The sequence below is a fragment of the Lontra canadensis genome, unplaced genomic scaffold (assembly GCF_010015895.1).
Source record: "Lontra canadensis isolate GAN:19392208 unplaced genomic scaffold, GSC_riverotter_1.0 scaffold60, whole genome shotgun sequence".
In the NCBI taxonomy this organism is placed as follows: Eukaryota; Metazoa; Chordata; class Mammalia; order Carnivora; family Mustelidae; genus Lontra; species Lontra canadensis.
In genome coordinates, this window is record NW_022631054.1 from 3823164 (window position 1) to 3843717 (window position 20554).

Sequence of the window (20554 nt, forward strand, 5' to 3'; positions counted from 1 at the left end):
TGTGTGTTACTTGGATATGTGTGTGTTTAAGCAAATTGGGGTTGGACTTTCCTGTCTCACCTGGCTCTTGTTAACATTCTCCATTTGCATTTTTAAATGACTCGTGGCATTTAATCGTGGATGTGCCATGTAATTTCAAATTATCTAACTAGTTCCTTTTTGGTAGACATTTAGGCTCTTCTGCATTTTCCTCTGTCTGATAACTATGTGATAGACATGAATACATTTATGTATACATTTGATTTTCTCTCACAGTACATTTTCTTTAAAAAAGCATCTTATATATTTATTGAATTTAATTTTACTTATTAATACATGTATAAAAATCCTTCTTGGTCCCTAGAAGCTGTTGTTTCTGCTTCTACTGTTATTTTTGCTATTGCTTCTACACAATAAGCTTATTTTGTTACTTACTGATTTTTCTGATTTTTTGTATTATCTGTTAATTTCCCACCTTGCATGGTGGTGGTTTCTAGTAGAATTCCTTGACCACTTTACACATTCACATTTATTGTCACTCTGGTTATAATATCATTTTGCTTAGAGCACTGTTCACTGTTGGAGGTGTATGGCTGTGTATAACTTACAGCCGAATCATTTCACATGCCATGGTTAATTTTCCTGTTTTGCATAGCTTTTTATTTTCTCTATTGTAATATCTTTTTTTGCTCTGTTTTGCTTAATTTCTGTTTCTCATCAGTAATTAATCTTTAAAGTCTACCCAAAAATGTAAATATTCCTCAGTATTTTAAATATTTTAGTGATATTACAAGTTTTACCTTCCTGGAGGTACCTTCTGATCTGCTCCATTTTGGATGTTATCTAGGCAGCTGTCATGCTTGCTCTGTCAACATCATCATCCTCATGACTTTTCCTGCATCTTTTGTGCTAGATCCCGTTAACTTTTTCCCATATCCTTTCCTTAATTCAGTCTCATTTTGGAAGAGCACCTTTCTCCATTGGCTTCCTGAGAAAAGGGTACACAGAGGTGAATTGTTTAGACATGTATGTCTAAAAATGCCTTTATTTTACTTCCATACTGATAGTTTGGTTGGGTATAGAAGTCTAATTTTTTTTTTTAAAGATTTTATTTATTTGACAGAGATCACAAGTAGGCAGAGAGACAGGCAGAGAGAGAGGGGGAAGCAGGCTACCCGCTGAGTGGAGAACCTGAATCCCAGGACCCTGGAATCATGCTTGAGCTGAAAGCCGAGGCTTTAACCCACTGAGCCACCTAGGTGCCCCTAGAAGTCTAATTTGGACATAACTTTCCTTAGAAAATTTTGAAGATACTCTGTATTGCTCTTTGCCTTTCACTGTTCATGAGATACCAGTTATCTTTGACCTCTGCAGCTTTAGAACTTCTCTTTCCAGCATTCTGAAATTTTATAATGATCTTTGTGTGGCTCTTTTCATCTAATACGCTGGTCACTTAACTGAAACTTAATGTCCGTCAGTTCTGGGAAATTTTTTGGAATTATGTCCTTGATTTTTCTCTCCTTTATTGTCTCTACTCTTTTTATGGAATTGTTAATTGGATGTTGGATCTTTTGAACTGATCCTATAAATTTATCATTTCTCTGCTCTTTCCATCTCTATTTACTTTGTGGGAAATTTCTTTGATTGTATTTTATAGCCTTTGTTGTTTTTTTCCACTTAACGTTCATACACACACACACACACACACACACACACACACACACATAAATATGTGTGTGTGTATATATATACTTCATATTTATCAACTCTTTCTTTCCTTCTCCATTCATTCATTCATTCATTTTATTTTATTTATTGGGCGCCTCGGTGGCTAAGTCGGTTAAGTGTCTGCCTTCAGCTCAGGTCATGATCCCAGGGTCCTGGGATGGAGTCCCGCATTGATTCTTTGCTCAGCGGGAGCCTGCTTCTCCCTGTGCCTGCTCTTCCCCAGCGCACATACACTGTCTCTCAAACAAATGAGTAAAGTCTTTAAAAAAAAAAGAAAAGATTTTATTATTTGAGAGAGAAGGGGAGAATACATAGGGAAAATGAGAGGGAGAAGCAGACTCCCTAATGGACAGAGAGCCCGATGTGGGACTCAATCCCAGGACCCTGAGATCATGACCTGAGCCAAAAGCAGATGCTTAACCAACTGAGCCACCCAGGCACCCCGTCAGCTTTTTCGTTTAAGTAATCTGCCCTCAGCATGAGGCTTGAACTCGACTCCCAAGATCTAGAGCCCCATGCTCCACTAACTGAGCCAGCCAGGCAACCCCATCTTCATCAACATCTTTATTTGCTCCATTCTTCTTCTTCATACAACTCTGAACAGTCACAGTCCCTACAAGAATATAGTTACGCTTTTTTTTTTTTTAAGATTTTATTTATTTATTTGAAAGACAGAGATCAAAAGTATGCAGAGAGGCAGGCAGAGAGAGAGGAAGGGAAGCAGGCTCCCCACTGAGCAGAGAGCCCGATGTGGGGCTCGATCCCAGGACCCTGGGATCACGACCTGAGCCGAAGGCAGAGGCTTAACCCACTGAGCCACCCAGGCGCCCCATATAGTTATGCTTTTTATACGTATGCAGAATCTTGTGCCTTCTGTGGCTGCCAGGACAGGCTGGCAGTTGGTCTTAAATTTTCCCATGCAAGTCAGGGATTCCAGTTGCAGTAAATTACAAACTCCTTCCTTCCCACCTCTCATGAATGCTTTTCAGTTTATTGACATGGATGATAAGATTTATTTATTTATGCTATTGTGATAAGAACATTTAAGTTGATATCTGTCCAACAAATTTTTTAGTGGATATTGTTGACTATAGATAGAGCATTGTACAGCAGATCTCTAAAGCTTATTAGTCTTAGTTAACTGAAACTTGTTGCACTTGATTAGCAAATGCCCAGCCCTGTGGCAACCACCATTCACTCTGATTCTATGAGATTGTTTATTTGAGATGCCTCATATAAGTGGAATCATGCATTATTTGCTGTTTTGTGACTGGCTTATTTCACTTAATATCATGTCTCCCAGGTTCATTAAAAAAATTCTTTTTTTTTTTTTTCTTTTGAGGCTGAATAGTAGTCTGTTGTGTGTGTACACCACATTTTCTTTATCCATTCTGTTGGTGGACATTTAGGTTCTTTCCACATCTTGGCTTTTGTTAGCAGTGCTGCAGTGAGCATGGAAGTGCTAGTATCTCTTTAAGATCCAGATTTTACTTCTTTTGGATAAATACCCAGAAGTGGGATTGCTGGATATGCATTCTATTTTTAATTTTCAGGAGCTCCCTTTTGTTCTCTGAAGCAGAAAGATGAAATAGTATAGTATTCAAGATTGTGATAGTTTCCTCATGTGTAAAATGAGAGTAATAATAAATAGTGTGTACCTCATGGCAGTGTTGTAACTTAAGCAAATGAATGTATGCAAAGCATTTGGGAGAAGTGCCTGGTATTACTTTATTATTATTACTTTCCTGTCCTTTTATGGTGGATGCAGTATCTTTTATCTCTGAGAAAACTAGTAAATAGGCTTACCCAGGCCTATCAGATAAATACTAATATTTTCTTTTTCGGTGGCTTTTTAATATTTCTTTAATCAAGAATTTTATTTTTGTTTATGGTAAGAAGAAGAAATCTAACTTTTTGGGCCAGGTTGTACAGACTACCGATTTATCCTTTTATCTGGTGATTTGAAAAACCACCTTTGGGGGTGCCTGAGTGGCTTAGTTGGTTAAATGTCTGACTCTTGGTTTCAGCTCAGGTGTCATGATCTCATTGGTTGTCAGGCTCCAGGCTCAGCAGGGCGCCTGCTTGAATATTCTCTCTGCTCCCCCCACCCCACATTCTCTCTCTCTCAAAGATTTTATTTATTTGACAGAGAGAGAGGGACAGAGAGAGCACACAACCAGGGAGAGGGAAAGGCAGAGGGAGAAGCAGGGTCCCTGCTGAGCAGGGAGCCCGGTGCGGGGCTTGATCCCAGGACCCCGATATCATGACCTGAGCTGAAGGCAGCTGCTTAGCTGACTGAGCCACTAGGTACCCCTTAAATAAAGAAATCTTTTTTTTTTTTTTTTTTTTTAATTTATTTGACAGACTGAGAGAAACAGAGCACACAAGCAGGGGGAGTAGCAGAGGGAGAGGGAAGCACGCTCTCCACTGAGCAGGGAGCGCAGTGTGGACCTCGATCCCAGAATCCTGGGATCATGACCTGATCATGACCTGAGCTGAAGGCAGACACTTAACTGACTGAGCCACCCAGGCATCCCTAAATAAATAAATCTTGAAAAGAAAGAAAAGAAAAGTTACCTTGGTAAAGTGTGTCTTACAGGGTATGTTTCTTTTGGGGGGGCGAGGTAATATTTCTTTTTTTTTTTTTAAGATTTTATTTATTTATTGGTCAAAGAGAGGGTGTGAGAGCAAGTATTTGCGAGAGTACAAGCAGAGGGAGGAGCGTGATTGGGACTTGATCCCAGATGCTTAACTGTCTGAGGCATCCAGGTATCCCTGGGGTGGTGGGAGTGTATTTCTAAACTTTGTATTTTGTTCCATTTATTTCTCTAATCTTGTACTAATACTCAGTGGTTTTAACTGTAGCCTTATGTCATCTTTTACTTAGTAATGCAAGCCTTTTTTCCTCTCCACCCTCAGTAAACTAAATATAATTACATCCATACTCCGTATTTTCATCCATAGAGAAAGATTTCAGTTCTTCAAGAGACTTAAGTATTGGTAATTAGAAAGTAAAAGACTAGAAGCATATGTACATAGGAAACTAGTTGCATAATTTTTTAAATAAGCATACTGGATTTTAACCACTTAAGATTCTTACCTTTGTCTTTTAAGGCTGCTTTTGATTTTTTTGATTTATTCAGTCAGTAGATGCTTGAGTCCTTGTTACTGTGCCTGCTCTGTGTTCTTGGGTTACCAGCAGTGAGCAAGACAGACAGGACTTGTGTTCTTGGGGAGCTTACTTTCCTAGTTTGGGGAGGCAGATAAGATAATTTCAGATTTTCCTAAGTGTTAGGAACGAAACAGGACTACCAGATAACTGGGGGCTGGGGGTGCAGTGAGGTTTCATTAGATAATACGTTACAGGAAGGACTTTTCAAGTAGCTGAGAGTAGCAAGATGGGAAAGGATCCGGCCATGCTCGAGACTGTAGAAGAGTGTATTTGGAGACAGTGCCAAGTGGAAAGGTGCTGAGACTCTAAATGCCCGCCTTGTTCGAGGAACAGAAAGAAGACCATTGTGGCTCTGAGAGAGTGGTTTGAGATGGTGTTGGACAAGTAGGTGAGGGCCACAACACTTCGTATTTTGAAGCCGTGGCAAGCCAGATCTTTCCTATATAAACCTGATGAGTTCAGTTTTGTTCCTTTATTAAGGAATACATCTAAGATGTTCTAGGAGATAAATAGATCTATTTCTTTTTATTTTATTTTATTAAATTAAAAAAAAGATTTTTTTTATTTATTTGTCAGAGAGATGGAAAGAAAGCACCCAAGCACTGGGAGTGGCAGGCAGAGGGAGAAGCAGGCTCTGCTCTGAGCAAGGAGCCTGACAGGGGACTCGATCCCAGGATCCTGGCATTATGACCAAGCCTAAGGCAGACGCTTAACTGATTGAGCCACTCAGGTATCCCAGTAGATCTATTTCTCTAGGTGGTTTATATGTAGTTCCTGAAGGAAAGCCCAGAGAGAGGAGCAGCATTGCTCACATATATCTGAACTAAGTTCTGGTTGGTTGTTTGGATCTAACTGGAGTTGGAGTAGTTGTGTTGTCTTTAAATGTAGGTAGCTTTGAATAGTGCCTTAATTCATTTTTTAAATAAATACTTTATTTGAGAGAGTGTGGGGGAAGAGGCAGAGGCTGAAGCAGACTCCCTGCAGAGCAGGGAGCCCGATGTGGGACTCTATTCCAGGACCCCGGGATCATGACCTGAGCGGAAGGGAGTCACTTAAGTGACTAAGCCACCAAGGCACTCCCTTAACTCAGTGGGTTGGGCTCTTGGTTTCTTTTGTAGACTCAGGATAAAATCCAAAATGATAGCAGATCTTGAAATCATTTTTGGTTTCTTATGTAGAGTTGTGTGTTTATTTAAGACATTTCTCTTTTTTTTCTCCCTCAGTATATCTGGTGAAGTGCAGATATAAATGGAAAGCCATCAGGTGGTTGTATCAACAGGAAAATCTTAGTGGATAGAAACTATAAACTTTAAAAATAACAGATGAATTTAAAAGTGACTAAGTAGAGGCGCCTGGCTGGCTCAAGTCAGTCGAGCATGTCACTCTTGATCTCAGGGTTGTGAGTTTCAGTCCCATGTTGGATGTAGAGATTACCTAAAAAAATTAATAAATAAAAGTGACCAGTGGGTTAAAGCCTCTGCCTTCGGCTCACGTCATGATCCCAGGGTCCTGGGATCGAGCCCCACATCGGGCTCTCTGCTCAGTGGGGAGCCTGCTTCCCTTCCTCTCTCTCTGCCTGCTCGTGATCTCTGTCTTTCAAATAAATAAATAAAATCTTAAAAAAAAATAAAAGGGACGAAATAATAATACTGGATCAGATTTAAAACTTGAGCATTCAAAAAGATGTAATCATTGTTGTCCTCTAGGACAGCACTGTGCAAGAGAAGTCCAGTCTGAGCTGTACATAATTTTGGATTTTCTAGCAGCCACGTTACAAAAGAAATCAAATGAAATTAATTTAAATGATATTTTTATGTAATATATCCAAAACATTCTCATCGCAACATGTAATTAATATAGAAAATAGTTTACATTTTGATTTTTGTACTAAGTCTTTGAAATTCTTTATTTTCTACGTGTGGCTCATCTCGGTACAGACCAGTAACATTTCAGGTGCTTGGTAGCCATATGTGTACTGGACAGTGCAGTGTGAGGGCTCATGCATCTGAAGGAACAGAAAAATTAATGATTCAGTTATTGAATGATACATTCCCATCTTCTAAATATAAAGCCTTGAAAAAATAACTTATAATGAAATAAACTTAAACACACACTTTTTTCCTTCTAAAACTCTGTGTGATAGACTTGTTTAGAGAAGATGATTTGATCCTAGAAAGATCAATGTCTGTAAAAGATGTCAAACAACTTATTTCTCCTAATAGAGTTATGAAGTAGAATTCTGTGTAAACAGTGGTATTTGTGTATTAGGGGTTGGATGATAACTTCATGAAGAGAGACCACAGTCCTACTCCTTGGAATCTGCAAACAGTGTTCCGTGTTCCGAAGGCACGGAACCCTTCCAGGTTTCCTCAGTAAGAATCTTTGATAAATGGACTTCTTTTAAAGCTCTAAAGGAGATTGCAGTATGCACCACTGGTTCAGCCCAAGGTATTTGTAATAGTAATTTCATTTTAAAATGAAACAGTTAAGTGTCCAAGTTGGCTGTTTAAAGAGGTTTAGTACCATAATGAAAGCCAGAAGGAGGCCACAGATCATTAGTTTTGTGTGTGTGTGTGTGTGGGGGTTAGATTATTTATTTAATTTATTAGAGAGAGAGAGATCACAGATAGGCAGAGAAGGGGAGGGGGAGCAGGCTCCCCGCTGAGCAGAGAGGCTGATGCGGGGCTCCATCCCAGGACCCTGAGACCATGACCTGAGCTGAATGCGGAGGTCTGACTAACCCACTCAGCCACCCTGGTGCCCCAGGAGGCCATAGGTCATTAGTTAACATAGGCTATAGTGTCTTTAAGTTAGAAGAGCTGAGAGTTCCTCTAAAAAATAAAAAGATACTCCCTAGGGGTAACACATACTCATTTAAAACTGGCACTAAAATTGCTGTTACCCACCCTAGGGATAGAGGAGAACAGCCTCTGGGGTGAAGTGAAGATTATTGAAGCTGCTGACTGTGCTGTTCATTCTGTTTCTCTAAAGATGAGATTGTGCATAGATGATCTGTTAGCTTAGTAGACCCCCGCTGAGTAAACTCTCAAGAGAAGATGCCACAAGTTGCCTACACTGGGGATACTGTGATGAACAAGTTCCAAATGAATGGCCCCTCAGCTTGCTGTTGATGTTCCCTGCTAACACCTAGCAGCAAAGGAATTTGTTCTCCAAAGTTCGTGACTGTAGAACATGATCTTTTCTGATGCCTGGGTGGCTCAGTTGGCTGAACAACTGCCTTCAGCTCAGGTTGTGATCCCGGAGTCCCGGGATCGCGTCTCCAGTAGGGCTCCCAGCTCCACGGGGAGTCTGCTTCTCCCTCTGACCTTCTCCCCTCTCATGCTCTCTCTCTTTCAAATAAATAAATAATTTTTTTTTTAAGATTTTATTTATTCATTTGACAGAGAGAGAGAGATCACAAGTAGGCAGAGAGGCGGGCAGAGAGAGGAGGAAGCAGACTCCCCGCTGAGCAGAGAGCCTGATGCGGGGCTCGACCCCAGGACCCTGGGATCATGACCTGAGCCGAAGGCAGAGGCTTTAACCCACTGAGCCACCTAGGCGCCCCAATAAATAAAATCTTTTAAAAAAGAATACGACCTTTTTTGCTTCTGTATACCTCTCAGTGCAACACATGCTTTAGCTAATATAAGGTATAAAACACTATTCTGTGATTACTTACTACTAATAGCAAGAAAATAGAATTCAGTGAACTCGTTTGCTCTTAGAGAGGTTCCCCAGCATCTCCTTCTGACTACTCTGAGTTTGTAGCTAAACATAGCTTGTGGCAGGAACTTACCTGCTATATGCCAGGCAGTTTTTGTGCACTTTCTTTGTTCCCACTGTGGTTCTGTAACTGGTACGTCACTCTTGGAGGATTGGGAAAAGAGCTTACCCAGCTCATGAGTGCAAGAGCCAAGAACCTAGTTCTTTTTCAGTGCCAAAGCCCCTATTCACTGCAGAACCTGGTCCAGTATTAGAAAGTGACTCTCAGGGGCCCCTGGTGGCTCAGTCAGTTAGGCGGTCTGCCTTCTGCTTGGGTCATGATCCTGGAGTCCCAGCATTGAGCTCTGCATGGGGCTCCCTGCACAGTGGGGAGTCTGCTTCTCCCTCTGCCCTTACCCCACTCGCGTTCTCTCTCTCTCTGGAACGAATAAGTAAAATCTTAAAAAAAAGGAAAAAAGAAAAAGTGACTCTCGGGTGCTATCCACTTGAAACAGGGCATTTTATTTATTTATTTTTAAAGACCCCCTCCTTTTTTTTTTTTTTTTTTTTTTTTTTTTTTTAATTTTTAAGCTCTACAACCAGTGTGGGGCTGAAACTCACCCCCCTGAGGTGAAGAGCTGCATGCTCCACTGACTGAGCCAGCCAGGCGCCCGGAGATGGGACATTTTAGATTGATAATTCAGCATATTCTCTCACTTACAACCACCTTCATGCCCATGTTGAAGTAACCTTAGATTGTGGAGAACACTGAATGAAACCTGGGTTCCGGTCCTGGCTTGGTTGCTGTGCGTCGTGGTTATCATGGCTCCCCTTGCCACTGAGCAGGACTTCACAGCCGCCTGTCTTCTTTGGGCTTCGTGACTGTGAGACATGGACACCAAATCCCTCTGGCTTTTTGTTTGTTCGTAATAAACTTTTCGTTGGAGACCTGGTTGACAAACCACTGCAGGGATGGTCCCACATCCCCGTATTAGTTTGCTAGGGCTGCTGAGAGTACAGACTGGGTGCCTTCAGCAAGAGCAGTTGCTTGTCTTACGCATCGGGAGGCTTGGAGTTAAAAAATCCACGTGTTGGCGGGGTTGGTTCCTTGGCATATAGGTTGGTCTCTTCATACTGTCTTTGCTCCACATATCCCCATGTCCAGATGTCCTCTCTTTATAAGGATAACCTACATCTCTGTAGAGATCCTGTCTCCAAATGAGGTCACATTCTGCGGTACTTGGGGTTAGGACTTCAACATACAAATTTTGGGGGTGAGGGGGAAACAGTTCAACCCATAATAGTTCCTCTGTTCCCCATGCCCAGTTTCCCGTTATCCACACCGTCATCAGTATATGTACAGAATTAATGAACCAGTACTGATACATTGTTGTTAACTAAAGCGTTATCTCTGTTACGGCACAGGAGAAAACTTCAAAGAGAGACTGGGAAAAGATCCCAAAGTAGTGGCCTTTTTTCTGACTTTACTCCAGTGCATGTGCGAGAAAACTCCCAAAGTCACATTATGAACCTGAAGAGATAATGAAAGATACTTTTCTGTGTGTAATTACAACAGGACAGGGACCTTGTCTTTCTTGTTTGCTGCATCTAGCATAATGTGCAGCGTGGGAGTTAGTGTTGAGTAAATCCGCATGGAATGAACAGAAGTACACGCCTGGTTCTGGTTGGACCGTGGTATTTTTGGAGAATAGATTCCTGCCACTCTTCCTAAAGGGACTGTAGGCGTACTTTACCTTTTATTGTACTTCACTCTGTTGAGCTTTTTAAGTACTGTGTTTTTTGGTTTTGTTTTGTTTTTACAAATGGAATGCTGTGGCATCCCTGCGTCCCGCAAGTCTGTCCGTACGGTGCATGTTCGCAGCCGTTTTTGTCACTTCAAGTCTCTGTGTCACAGTTTGGTGATTCTTGCAGTATTTAAAACTTTTGAAATTATATTTGTTAGGGGCGCCTGGGTGGCTCAGTGGGTTAAAGCCTCTGCCTTCAGCTCAGGTCATGATCCCAGGGTCCTGGGATCGAGCCCCGCATCGGGCTCTCTGCTCAGCGGGGAGCCTGCTTCCTCCTCTCTCTCTCTGCCTGCCTCTCTGCCTACTTGTGATCCCTGTCTGTCAAATAAATAAATAAAATCTTTTAAAAAAATTATATTTGTTATAGTGATCTATGATTAGGGATTACAACCTGCTGAAAGCTTAAATGATGGGTAGCGTTTTTTAGCAATAAAATATTTTTTCATTAAAATAATGTATTTTTTTAAAGACATAGTGGTATTGCACACCTGATAGACTACAGTATAGTGTAAATGTAAGTTTTAAACCAAAAAATTCATTTGACTTTATTGCTGTGGTTTGGAACCAAACCTGCAGTATTTCAATGTGCGCGTGTATGCAGAGATTGTGAAACTTGCTTTAATGAGAGAGCAAAACTTTTTAAAACAAATGATTGTATATTTACTTTTCCATTAAGCATCTCTGATGCACAGTGTCCTGTTTGTAAAGCCCGACTTACTGCCTATCCTGAAACCTTAGAAGTTGTATGTCCAGTATTATCCACATTTAACAAAAGAATAAACAAACCTACAGAAACTATTACTTTCTTTTTTTTTTTTTTTTGAAGATTTTATTTATTTATTTGACAGATAGAGATCACAAGTAGGCAGAGGCAGAGAGAGAGAGGAGGAAGCAGGCTCCCCGCCGAGCAGAGAGCCCGATGTGGGGCTCGATCCCAGGACCCTGGGATCACGACCCGAGCCGAAGGCAGAGGCCTTAACCCACTGAGCCACCCAGGCGCCCCAGAAACTATTACTTTCTTAAAGTTCCCCAGGACTGTCTTACTCTAAGTAACTTCCTTTCGCTGTGACATTAGTAGACAAACCATAGACTGTTCTTACTACACAGGGTGTAGGCACATAAGGTTATTTACCACTTACTTGTTATTCTTTCACAATACCTCTAAGAGGCATACTTATATTAAAAGAAATTGGTGCGTAAAATTCTTTGCCTGCATTTTATTTCACTAGCTTCTTTCAAGCTGGTGAGTCAGGCCTAGTCCATTATTTGTGTGGATTTTTCAGACTTTCCAGGCACTGACTGATTTTGAAATCATCTTCCTGTGAATGTTACATAATATCCCACCAGTTAAGACTTCCATATGTTTTAATTTCTGATTGAGGGAAAAATAGTTTGATTAAAAGAGTGAATAAAGGTGTTCCCCAGCAAATATTTGTCATTGGGACCTTAATATTTTCTCTAATGTCAAAGCAGGCAAGTAAGCAAGCTTTATGGAACTCTGATTGCTGTGTGGAAATCGGCCTTGAAATAACTAGTGCCTTTCTGCCTGCTGTACTCTTTGTGTTTACTGAAAATACATATCACTGAATTTTTCCTACTTTTCCAAGTATTCAGAAGTAATATGGTCCTGGGGTGCCTGGCTGGCTCAGTTGGTGGAGTACGTGACGCTTGATCTCAGGGTCGTGAGTTCAGGCCCCACGTTGGGTGTGGAGTCTACTTTAAACATTTTCTTTTTTAATTTTAAATGTTCTATTTTTATTTATTTGACAGAGACCCAACGAGAGAGGGAACACAAGCAGGGGGAGTGGGAGAGGAGAAGCAGAATTCCCGCTGAGCAGGGATCCCAATGTGGGGCTTGATCCCAGGACCCTGGGATCATGACCTGAGCCACCCAGGCACCCCTCTTTCTAATTAAAAAAAAAAAAAAGGGGGAATTGTAATATGGTCCTGTTCTTTTAAAAAGTGAAAGATGGAAGGGGTGGAGTTTGCCCTGTCATTGGGACAAGAAATTAATTAAATCACTTAAGAGCAAGAAGGAGATGTGACTTTGCCGACTCTGTGATGGAAGAAGCTAGAAGCAGTGCCCCACATCCTGACGGGTCTGTAGCAGAGCCCTGACTTGTTCTGGGAATTCATCTTTACCAAGTGAGGTGCTTGCCTGAATTTGGTATAGGTGGCTTGTCCCGGATGCAAGTTGATAAGGTTTGTTGTTGTTTGAAGAGAGCACGAGAGTGAGGGGGATGGATAGAAGCAGAGGGAGAGAGAGATTCAGAAGCAAATTCCCCCACTGAGTACAGAGCTCCATCTTACAGTCATGACCTGCGCTGAAATCGAGAGTCAGGTGCTGAACCAACTGAGCCACCCCGGTGCCCCAAATGCTAAGTTTTTAGTTACAGTCAGAGGGTAAGTGGCCAAGTCCCTGGTTAGCTAATAATGTATTTTCAGGCAGATTGGCTAGTTTTTTATAAAGGAATAGAATGTGATGAATGTGAAATGATTTAAGTTTTAGCACTGACTGGCTGGAGATGGAAGGATGATTATTTTCTTACAAGATTTTTATTTGAGGGGCGCATGTGGCTCAGTCAATTAAGTTATCAGCCTTCAGCTCAGGTCATGATCCCAGAGTCCTGGGATTAAGTCCAGCATTGGGCTCCCTGCCCAGTGGGGAGTCTCCTTCCCTTTGCCCCTCTCACTGCTTGTGTTCGCTCTCAAATAATTTTTTTTTTAAGGGAGGTTTTTGGGTTTTTTGTTTGGGTTTTTTTTTGTTTTTTAAAGATTTTATTTATTTATTTATTTGACAGAGAGACCTCGAGAGGGAACATAAGCAGAGGGAGAGGGAGAAGCAGGCTTCCTGTTGAGCAGGGAGCCCAACACAGGCTTGATCCCACAGGATACTGAGATCATGACCTGAGCGGAAGGCAGACGCTTAATGACTGAGCCACCCAGGCACCCCTCAAATAAAAAATCTTTTAAAAAAAGGATTTTATTTGAGAGAGAGAGAGAGAGCGAGCGAGAGCTCAAGGGAGCATGAGTGGGGTGGGGGTGGGGAATGGGAAGGGTAGAGGGTGAGAGAAGCAGACTCCCTACTGAGCAGGGAGGTCCACATAGGGCTCAGTCCCAGGACCCTGAGATCATGAGCTGAGCAGAAAAGGCAGCTGCTTAACCAGCTGAGCCACCCAGGTGCCCCAGGATGAATTTTTTTTTTTTTTTTTAAACCAAAAGACTAAGCCATTCTATTTAATTCCAGTTTTAGGACATGTCTGAAGAAAGGATGAGGAATGTCCTGCTAAGTTTGTGTAAATTTTTTAAGTTTTTTTGGCAATGGTGAGCTATTCAGATCCTCACTTTATTTATTAAAAAATGGCCACAAAGAGATAAAAACACTTGCCTCATATAAGAGTTTCTGGGTTTATCCAGAGCATTTGGTTTTGGTAAATTTCTCTCACTTAAGGTGCTTGCATACTTGCTTGGTGTCAGTTATTTATTTATTTATTTATTTTCCAGCTTTTCATTGCTCCCAGTGTCCAAAAAAAAAAAAAAGATCAGGGCCCCTGGGTGGCTCAGTTGGTTAGGTAACTGCCTTCACCTTAGGTCATGGTCCTGGAACCCTGGGATCAAGTCCCTCATCAGGCTCCCAGCTCCACGGAGAGTCTGCTTTTCCCTCTGACCATCTCCCCTCTCACACTCTTTCTCAGTGTCTCTTTCTCAAATAAATAAATAAAATCTTAAAAAAAAAAGAAAGAAAGAAAGAAAAAGTCCCTCACTCTCCTGGGCATCTTGATATTTGGGGGGCAAGGAGGGAAGAAAGTTTGCAAATGGTCAAACAGGAGACTAGAGCTACAGTCCTTTGTTTATTAGCTGATGGCTGGTGCTTGGGCTTGAAAGGAGGGATGTCAAGAAGACCTCCTGAGGTCGGCTGTGCTCCCTGCTGGATACACCAACGGAATCTGTAACAGGTTATCAGGTGACTTTGGGAAATGAGCTTTGTTGGACTGAGCCCAAAGTGTCCAGAGTAAGTGACAATGCTATTAATTAGGAAAGGATTACCCCTTACCCTGGAATTTCCCTCAAGTTTGAAGTGACAGTAGAAAATCCCCCCTCTTTTCTTCTGTTTTTGCTACATGGTTTGGTATGGATTTTCTGAGAGAACTTGGAGTTCCTGTTTGCCATCCAAAGAAATACTAGTGCTAGAAAAGAGAGACAGAGATTGACTTTTTGGAGGACTTGGAAATGAACTTTTGTTAAAAGCTGACTTACTATTTCCCACATAGGCAGTGTTCTTGATCTAGGAAGAAAAAAAGGTCGTATTATTACAAATAATCCACACATAATCCAGGCTTGCCATTCCTCAGTTGCTCTCCTTTTAAATTGCTCTAGAGTTCACCCTCAGGGAAACTTTTTACTACTCAGAAAAATTATCCGTGTGTCTGTGGAGAAATAATGAGTTTTTTTTAATGTAGTGAAAGCAATACATGGATTTGGGTCTTTGTTTCTGCACTTAACCCTGAGACACACAGACCAAGGGCCAGATACTGTTTCAGGCCACAGAGGGGTCCCTGTGCTGCACTGTTTCTGTGAAGGTTGCCAAGCTGGTTCCTCAGAATTCTCTTTCCAGCTCAACAACAACTGTTAGGAAGGACAGTTGGGAATTTGTCTTTTTGTAAACAGGTCCGTTGTTAACATAAATGAACTAAAGTATATGCTTTCATTAATAAAAGTGTTACTTTGAGGGAAGTTGATAGTAAGACTAACAAAAAGCACATTGGAGGGATGCCTGGGTGCCTCAGTCAGCTGAGTGTCAGACTCTTGATTCTGGCTCAGGTCCTGATCTCAGGGTTGTGAGGTCTGGCTCTACACTCAGCGGGGAGTCTGCTTGAGATTCTCTTTTCCTTTGTCCTCACTGTCCCCTCACCCCAGCTCAAATGAATAAGTAAGTGAATTTTAAAAGATTTATTTATTTATTTGAGACAGAGAGAGAGCAGCCCAAGCAGGGCAGAGAGGCGGAGGCAGGGGGAGAAGCAGGCTCAGTGGGGAGAAGCAGGCTCCCCACTGAGCACGGAGCCAGATGCAGGGCTCAATCCCAGGACCCGGACCTGAGCTGAAGCCAGACATGGACTGAGTCACCCAGCGGCCCCAAAAAAACCACATTGGGGAACAAGTGACCATGTCATGAATTTCCCTAAATGCCAAACAGTTGAAGTGAGCTCAGAATTTTTACAGAGGATTTTGGACTCTGTATTAGAAGCCTTTTAGCTTTTTGGGGTTGCTAATCAAATGTGTATTTGTTAATATGTATTTTCTGCTTTCTCAAAGTGATTTTCTCAGCTGTTACAAGGTATTCACACTTCTAAAAAACAGGTCAATGAAACAGCCCGCCATGGGAATGGTATTTTGGACTTCTCATGTCCGGTAATTAGGAGGTAGTTTAGGGTTGCACTTTGGAATTTGCTTTAAATGTGTCTGAACTTAAGTCAGAGGGATTGTTATTTGCTGATAAATGATCTTCCTTGTGGACTTCTTTGCAGAGGACACATGGAGAAGCATGTGGAGGTGAGCAAATTAGGTCTCTTCATTACTTTTTTTTTTTTTTTTAAGTGATCTCTGTATCCATCATGGGGCTTGAACTCATAGGCACCTCCATTCCCCGAGATCAAGAGTGGCATGCTGTACTTGCCAGCCAGGTGCCCCTGGGTGTATTTTTTTAAATTGAGATATAATTGACATACTAGATTCAGGTGTACAGTACAGTGATTTGGTATTTTTTGGGGGGGTTTTCTTAATACAGGGAATCTCTGGTTGTTGTATTTTATTATTGTTGTTGTGGTTTTTTTTTTTTTTTGTTTTGTTTTTTTTTTTTTTTTAATTTTAAGGGAAAAGATACAGGAAAATAGCTGCAGAGACTGGCTATATCCACCCATACTAGTTAGGATTTTGACTATAAATAGAGCCAACCTGCAGAGGGTAGTTTTTGAAGCCGGGTGATGGGTACACTTGGGTTCTTTCAACTGTTTTTTTCTAGTTTTGTGTATGAATCAACACTTCCATAATAAAAACATTTTAAAGTAATAGAGCCCAGTTGGCTATAAGGCTGGCCTTTCTTAACCCTCTTTAAAGACATAAAAGAATAAAACAGTCCCACGTAATAAGGTTTCCCCAGAGGGACTTTGAGTAATTACAATGTAGCTTTATTTAGGGTCATGGAAATGACTCTTTTGGGTTTTTAAAGATACCTCAGAAGGAGATGGATAGATGTTTGATTCCACATTAAAGATAAGAGTCAACCCATTAACTCTGGAATGTCAGCAACTTTGATTTTTTAGAATATGGGGGGAAGTCATCTGTAAAATGACCAGCTGAGAGAATTATATGTTAAGTAAGAAGCTGTCATCCTGTCTACCTCATTTTGTGTCTCTTTTTCTCCTGCCCTCTGCCTCTTCACACGTTCCTTCTTGCTCTGCAGAGGTCGCCACTGTTAACACTTTGCTGCATGTGCTTATAGGTATGTCTTATGTGTACATCTGTACCTACATATTACACATTTGTGAAGCACTTCTGCCAGAGTCCATAGAATTCGATATTTAAACTTCTAAGAATTTTAGTCCTAAACTTTGGAATAGTTTTTGTTTTGTTTTGTTTTGTTTTAAATTAAGCTCTTTGCCCATTGTGGAGCTTGAACTCATGACCTCAAGATCACGAGTTTTGTCCTCTACTGCCTGAACCAGCCAGGTACCCCCAGAATAATTTTGATTTTATAACCTAGGCAAGGCTAGGCCTTTTATTGTATCTTTAAATTACTCAAGCAGTAATTGCCGTTCTCCCCACAGGCCCTTTCCCACCTTTAGGAAGGTGTTTAATGCACATTGTGAGTATTCTCTATAAATTTTAGGGCCTCAGAATTGAAATTAGTATTGTACTTACTGATTTACTTAATAATTTAAGAGAGCCACATACTAGAGTGAATTATTAAATAAACCCGTAAGTATACTAATTTCGGTTCTGAATTGAAATCAGAGACCACTTCATTGTCTTCCCCTGCCCCCCCACCTCATTTCAGTTCCTTCAGGGAAACAGGTGGGGTGTGAAGCCTCAACGAAGTGTTACCCTAGAGATACCCCCAGCTGCTCTTGATTCTGTTTCCCTCTTTCACTCAGGAGAGGGATAATCTCTAGAGGAAAGCATAAAATAGTAAACATGTTTAATATTTCACCTGAGCTCTTTTCTCCTATCCTGAACTTTCCAGAAGCACACACAGCACAGATCAGGCCATTGCTTTGTCTACTATCTTTTTATGAATGCCGAGTTTCTCTCTTGGTATTTCTGCTTCTGTCTTTTCTCTATCTTGTTCTCCAAGAATTTTCTGCTTCTTACTAGCAACTACTGAAAGGATGGCTGCCTTGACTGACTTGGTGGCAGTAGTTTTACTCTAACATGTCACTAATAAGTGAAGTGTGAGTGCCTCTCTCTAACACTTGAGGTCGGTTTGGTCCTCTGTGTGTTGGTCTAAGACGTAGAACGGACGAGAGTGATCTCAACTTCCAGTTCAGCAGGCATAATTAGGGCTGTGGTATGGACTGAATTCTATTCTGGATTGTATTGTTAATATTTGATCACCTGGTCTTTTATTACTCCTGCTGGTGTGGGTGGGGGGCTTGGAGAATGAAGAGCAAGTTTGAAAGAGCCAGTTCATTTAGCAAATGTGAAGTGTTCACTCCGTGGCTACACACCGTGCAGAGTGCTGAAGATGCAGTGAATACCAGGATCTCTGGCCACTTGATTTTGTAGCCTCCTGGTTTGGGTGTCCCAAATTGTTCAGCTGATTTGATTAGCGCGCTTAGGTTACCTTACGGTCACTGGATGTAGTGCCATCTGATCTGGAAAAGTGTGCTGTCCTCTTGGCAGAGCAGAGACTTAGTTGTGGGGTCCTGGGCAAGGGACAGCCAGTGCAGGCCCATATGGAATCAGGTCTCAGGAATTTTTCCGGTTCTTTCAGAGTTACGGTAGAGACCCACAAGCAGCTGAGGATAATTTTAAGATCTGTTTTAAAAGCAGGTGTTCTCCAATAGCAGTTGAAAACCAGTTAATGGAATAAACCGTATACATAGAATAAAGGACATGATCTCAGTGACACAATAAAAACATTTGGGAAAAAAAAAGCCCAGCACACTTTCATAATTAAAATGTTCAACACACTAGGAATAGAAAGAGACTTCCTCAGTCTTACAGACCTCTGTGGAAAACCTGTAGCTTATCATCATACTTAAAGATGGACGGAAGCTCTACAGCAGAGAATCTTCCCAGAAGAGGGCTGGTGTTGAGCTGCCCCTTTCCAAGCAAGGACCTTTTAAAAAATTCTAGGTGGTTATATTTGAGATTCTTGTTAGTAGTCTCTTGTTACATGAAGCCCTTTGTTCTCTACACCCAGCTGCAGTTTTCCTGTTCAGGCTCTCTCAAATGATCTATAACAGAAACATTCGTATTGTCTTTGGTAAAAGATTTCTTTTTGTACTGGAAGTTCTGAGGCCGGTTTCAAGCAGAATATGTTTCCATTTTTTGGAATGTTACAAGTTAGAGATTGGGGTGGGAGAAGAGAGCTGGTTGCTTTTGTTAAGCATTTCTGCTTTGCTGGTGGAAGAACTAAATTCCCAGAGATCATTATGCTTCAGAGATTTTTTTTTTTTTTTAACTAATCATCTTTACAAGAGACTGATGGCTGAAATATGAAAATAGAATAGCTAACCTATAAGGTGATGGTGAGTCACAATGTTGGAAAAGTGCGTGTTTGAATTTTGGACCTATTTAGCTTTGGAACTTCGGGAGGCAAAGTTACCTAACTCAGGTCCTTGTTTTCTCTTCTGTAAAACTGGTTCAGAACATAGTAGTTAAAGAGGTTTGGGTGTATAAAAATGAGGTAATGAAGGTTTGTAGCTCCTTACCTAGCATATTTTGGTAAACCTTAGCAGTTGTTACTGGTAATCAAAGTGCCAGGGAATCATTTTTCTTTTCCTTTTTTTAAGATTTATTTGTCCGGTTGAGAGGGAGAGCACAAGTATGGGGGAGGGGCAGAGGGAGAGGGAGAAGCATCCTTTCTGCCGATCAGGGAACAGGATGGGGGACTCCTTCCCAGTACCCTGGGATTATGGTCTGAGCAGAGAGCAGATGCTTTCATCTGTTTTCAATAGGTAACATCTAGCAAGAAAGCCATTTTTTGCCTAAGGTGGTCTTTTCTGGTGGGCCGGTCCATTCAGAGAGTAAGTTAGACTGAGTTAGAAGGACGTTCGATGAATGTATTCTAGATATGGAGTAGGAGGAGCTAGCTGCTCTCGCCCAATGTAGGGCTTTAACTTAGAACCCTGACGGAAATCAAGACTCACCATGGTCTACTGACTTTGAGCCAGCCAGGTGCCCCAGGAGCTGGATGTTCTTAAGTAGTGAGCCCTTCAGATGAGTATAGCTGAATGGCCCTGGTTGAGGAAATGATACATCCTAGCCCTTCAGAGGATAGTCCCAGTTTAAAATCCTTTTCACCATTGTCAACCTAAAGATCCTGTAAACTTCACCTTCCTAGAGACAAATGTATTTTCATCCCAGCTTGTCTTAGCCAGAAGCAAAGCAGAAACTTTATTTCTTTCTGTGGGTTTAGTACAAAGCTCCCAAAGAGAGAGGGGCCCCGAGAGGGTAGCCCAAGGCAGAAACTTTCACTGGGCTATTTGCTAACTTTCAGCTTTGAACTCTGGTCCCATACTTTTAGGTTTCTTACAGATGACTGTTATGGGTCATAAAATCATAGCTTTCTCTTTCTTTGAACTTCAAGAAGATGGAAATTCTTGTGCTTCAGTTTCCTGTTTTCAATTACTAAAACTTGTATATTTATAAGTGTATGTCATAGATGTTTTATGCATTTCAGTATTCAGGGTATAATATGGTATTTACATTTTATTTTATCAAAGATTTTAATTTATTTTATTTGACGGAGGAGTTGGGGAAAGAGAAGCAGGCTCCCCACAGGGAGACCTGTATAGGGCTTGATCCCAGAACCTTGAGATTATGACCTAAACCAAAGGCAGACCCCCAACTGACTGAGCCACCCAGATGCCCCGGTATTCACATTTTAAACTAGGGACTTACTAGAAGAATTCTAATAAGCCTTATGCTAATAAGATTCTTGCAC

General features: G+C 41.3%; 1 protein-coding gene across 4 annotated transcripts in view; it reads left to right on the forward strand.

Moving 5' to 3' along the window:
* The window catches only part of THRAP3 (thyroid hormone receptor associated protein 3), a 71947-nt gene that overhangs the window by 26153 nt on the left and 25240 nt on the right, over positions 1-20554 (forward strand). The window contains exon 1 of one of the 4 annotated variants that reach the window (XM_032877262.1): positions 13658-13677. The exons of the other annotated variants lie outside the window; for them this stretch is intronic. The gene's annotated coding sequence lies outside the window, so the exon portion shown is untranslated. Of the gene's footprint in view, positions 1-13657; positions 13678-20554 lie in introns of those variants that run through there. 4 annotated transcript variants of the gene reach the window in all.